Raw genomic sequence first — 4,856 nt, forward strand, 5'->3', positions numbered from 1 at the left:
GAGAGCAGCAGGCTGCCTGCAGGGAAATGTATCCTAGCCCCATTCGCAGGCTGGCAGCCTGGTAACCCTCTGGCTCTCTGATGAGCCCAGTGTCACTAGCCGGCTTGCCGAGGCGCTCGTGGGCATGAAAGGAGCAGGGGGGCCCGGGCCCTTCCTGCATGGGCCCCGGCAGAGCCACGAAATCCCTTTGTGCTGCAGGCCGTGCTGCCCGCCGGGAGGGCGCTAAGTGAGGAACTGGCAAACCCCACCTTGCTGGTGGGAAGTCACACATGTGGGCGGGCGTGAGGTCGCCAGCGGTCGAGGGAGGCCCTCAGCTGGGCTCTGTCAATATCTTGGGTGATCTTTGGGTGATTCCTTTCAAGCCAGGGGGGTTTCAACCTCCTTTGAATCATGCCCCACCTTAGCTTTTTTCTTTAACTGGTAGCCCCCCCCTTACAATACGGGGGCATCAGAAGAACTGTGGAAGTGGGGGGGGGGTTGGGGTTGGGGTTGGCAAGTGCCTGGTCCCAACGCTGGTTCTGTGGATCCAGCCAGAGAATGGGCTCGTCCTCCCCTGTGCTAGACACACCCCAGGCCAGTCACTGCGCTTCTTCCTGTCCCAGTCCTCGGCTGGGAATGAGGAAGGGGGCCGTGGGAATAAGAGGCTAGATTGGGACTGACTCTGGAGATTCCAGCAGCCCTCTGCTTGCTCTCCAGGGCATCTCTTTGGGGGGGCCCAGCCAGCCCCCCTTACTCACCAGGGCCCCCCTCCAGAGTGCAGCCTCAGGGCCCCCCAGCGATCCCCACTCCCTGCAGTGGGGTTGTCCACTTTTCCCAGCTTGGAGCCATCCCATTAGCAATGCCCCAGGAACAGGCTCCAGCTGCCTCTCGCTTCTGCCTCCTGAGGGGCTGGTGACATCCTCCAACTCTCCCTGTAGCAGTGGGGTGGCTCCCCTCCCCCACACAGGCTGCGATGGTGGGAACGCTAGTGTAGACAGCAGCTGGCCTTCCCGGAACCAGAGAGAGACTCGCAGGGTCTGGCCGTGTCCGGCAGCCTCCAGGTGTCCCAGCGGAGCTGCTCCATCCCCACCGTGAGCTTGCGTTTCCACACCCCGACTGGCCCAGACCCATGCCCAGCTCGCTGTAGGCAGCTGCCTCCTTCCCTCCAGAGCATGCCCCAGCGGTAGCAGCCACCGCGCAGGTCTCCGGAGGGCCCCGGGTGACTCACAGCTCTTTGTGTCACGAGCCTCGAAGCTGCTGCTCCCACCTGCGTCAGGCACAGAGCCCCAGCTGGCACGGAGCCGTGCGGAGCGGAGTCCACTGGGGAGCACGAGGTGGGGGCGGGCTGCGGGGGAGGCCGGGAGCCTTCCGCGAAGCGACGGGGGTGGGGAAGGGGAGAGGTTCTGCGCTAGTTCCTTTTGCGATGCAGAGCGGATCTGGTGCTGGGGCCAGCTTCCCGCCCCAGGAGACTTGGGTGCTTTGAGAGGCAGGCACAGCAGAGGCGGCAGCACAATCAATTTCCCCTACAGTGCCCTAGCGCTGGGCCCTGCGGAGCATTCTCATGCCATTCAGCCCTGGGCAGCTCTGTGGGAGGTGGCATGGTCCAGTGGTGAGAGCACTGGCATGCCTGGAGGAGGGAGGAGACCTGGCCTCTAGTCCATGCTCTGCTGCGTGACCCTGTGTCTGTGCAGATATCCAGCTGCTAGGTCCCGCTGCAGTGCTGGCATGAACAAGAGGGGTGACTCCGATCTCGAGGGTGGAGACGCCCCAGGACTAGGAACTGGCCTGAGACTCACCCACGCTGAACAGCCGGGGTAGGCGTTAACTCTGGATCTGACTGTTCCAGGCTGGGTTTGCACCGGCGATCGAGGGACTCAGATCACCATTGCCGGACACCTCGTGCCCTCGTTTGCACCAGTGCAAAAAGCTACGCTGGCTGGCAGCTTTTTGCACCTGCTTTGTCGTGGGGCCATTGATGCTGACTTGGGCCCTGGGCTATTTCCCAGGCCCTGCCCATCCCCAGGGGAGCCCCTGAAATTTGGCAGTGGGTGGAACTGAACAGCAGGGTCGGATTTTACCACTCTCCACACAGCCGGACACAATTATTTATTTTCTTTTAGTCACTGTCTTTTGTTGAATACCTTGTGCTGCATTCCACTGATCTAGATACCTCTAGCATGAGATGCCACTTAAAGGGGGTCGCTTCCACAGGAGTGTTAAACAATGAGGCTTATGCCTTTAATTTGGCTTCCTTAAGGGGAATAGAGAGGGCCCAAAGGGAGTGATCTGCTTCCACCTTAAGAATGACAAATCTGGTTCCCTCCGGATCACCTCTGGGGGCTCTCTGAGCATGTACGGGGAGCCTTTCATACCTTATAGGCAGGGCAGTGGTGCTAAACATTTAACCAAGGCCATCTTTCTCCCAACTGTTCATTAGCCAGGGGTGATAGATTTATGTTAACCAAACTGAAGAAAGACCCCACAATTATTTTTCCAGGCTGGCTTTCTCCACTGTCAAGATGCAAAACCCAGCAAGCAAAACCCAGCAACGCTCAGTTTTGCTTTTCATTTGCATGTCCTTTAACTGAGCCCTGGGACCGAGTTTCAGGCTCTTGGTGGTATTTTCCGAAGCCCCCTGTGTTGACCTAACTCTGTTCCCCATTCCAGTCAGTGGGAGTTTTAGCCTTTGAGATCACTGCAGGCCACTAGACTGGCTCAGGTACTGGGATTTTGAGGTGATCCATTTGCTTTAAGTGGCCAAGTTCCAGCAAAATATTTACCCAGGCAGGGCATCCAGTAATCACAAACCCTGTTCACCCGGATCCTCTACAGAAAACAAACGGAAAGGTCTGGTGCAGGGTGTGTGTGAGGGGGAGGAGGGGGGCATAGTTACAACAGGGCCACAAACTCTAGTTGAGACAGAAAGCTTCTCCAGTGACATGCTCACATGTGTTAATACCAGATCCCTTGTCCACACTAGAACGCTGCCACATGTTAATTAGCTGCTAACATGTGGCAAAAACACACCTCATGTCCCAGCAAAGACCAGGCCAAAGCTGAAAACATCTGGAACAGATGGGGCTCTGAGTTCAATGAGCTTGAGACAGGATTGTGCAGTGGTGTGGGCCCTGGCCAAAGACTGGTTTGAGTCTGCTCTACCACAAACTTCCGGGGTGACCTCAGCTGACGGAGACTCTGTGCCTCAGTTTCCCACCTGCCCTATCTCAGAGGCGTGTCGTGAGGATAAATGCAATAAAGGCTGAGAAGTGCTTTGAGATCGCCTGCTGAAAAGCATTATACGGAGCAAGAGATTAAAACAAGTATCGGGAGTTCACGTTCCAAACCTTGGTTTTTAGAAGAGAGGCGTGGCTGCTGAGTCTTGTTCTCAAGAGCTGGTTGGAAAAGGGATTTTATTTCCCATCAGAATAAAAAATCGTGACTCTTTTCACTGAATTTTTCAGCTTTTGGTTGAAAAACCAAAAAAATGACACCCCCCCCCCATATTCCAACAACCCAAAATGGACCACTTTTGACAAGCGAGAAATTGAAAAATTACATTTTTTGCCAATGAAAACTTGAAAAATGTCAATGAAAACAAACATTTTCATAAGATTTTCACTGGGTTTTTTTTTCCCAAAAAGTCCTTTTTTTTTGGAAAAATAAAATGCTGGGGCTTGATCCCCCTGGGCTCCGCTGTTGACTGAACACTCCGCAGGCCGTGCCGTTCTGGTTGGATGCATGATCAGGAAATTGGTTCTCTCATTGTTTCTTATTTCATTACTGTAGCCCGCAGTGGCAGGCCAGGACCATGGGGCGCTAGGTGCTGTACAAATGCCAAACAAGAAAGACAGTCGTTGCCCCCAGGAGCTTAGAATCTAAGTACAAGGCAAGAGACACCTGATGGAGGCAAACAGACCCCTGGGGGACTACGAGGAAACAATGCAACAGCATCGGTCAGTGCGGCAGGCGGCGTCTCAGCTCAGCAGCCGCCTCGCCGCTGTCAAATTTGGGGGAAGTTTGAAGGAGGAGGATGTAGCTTTGTGGATCTCTACAGGCAGCACCTCCCAAGCGGGAGGGGTTGTACTCTGGCGTGCGACCTGCTCTGGGGTTTGCCTTCTCTCCCCAAGGGCCCTCGATCTGCAGGCTAAGCGAGCAGGACAGTGGGAAGCTGGCAGGGCATGGGTTAGAATAGAGACTGGGGGTGAGCTGCGTGCTTGGGCAATGGCTGGCAGAGCCTACGTGTTCCAGAATGACCTGGGCACGTCCCGTTAGGTGTGGCTGATCCTGGCAGTCAGGTCCTTAGCCCAGACGCCCCCGTGTGTGGAACTGGCTGGCTGCACGCGCGCTCCCCGCTTCCCCTCTGCAATAGGCGGCTCCTGAAATCACAGGTTAGCACCCAAGGCCCTGCCCTTCCCTCCTGCATCCCTGGAGCCAGAGCCGTCCCATTCTCGGCTGTACCATGCGACAGCGCGAATGGCCTGTTCCTTGCAGCTAATGCATGGTCAGACCCTCAGCTGGTGGCAATCCACAAACTCAGTGGAGTCATGCTGATTTACCCCGGCTGGGGGCCCCTAGGTTTTAAGCCCGGCATTCTGGAGAGAGCAAAGACGCGGCTTGCAAAGCAACGTTGAGAGCTAATGAAGACTGAGCCAATGGCTTTAGGTACAGGTTGGAAGCACTTTGGGGGCAAAGATAGTCTTTTTGTTCTGTGTTTGCACAGCCCCTGGCACAATGGCTCCTGGTCCGTGACTGGGGCTGCGAGTTGCTAATGCAATGCAAATAATAATGTACAGTGTGTGTCTAGAGATTTGTAGGTTTTTTGTTTTGTTTTGTTTTTTAAGGCCAGAAGAGACCACTGTGTCCATCTAGTCTGCCCT

The sequence above is a fragment of the Malaclemys terrapin genome, chromosome 25 (assembly GCF_027887155.1).
Source record: "Malaclemys terrapin pileata isolate rMalTer1 chromosome 25, rMalTer1.hap1, whole genome shotgun sequence".
In the NCBI taxonomy this organism is placed as follows: Eukaryota; Metazoa; Chordata; order Testudines; family Emydidae; genus Malaclemys; species Malaclemys terrapin.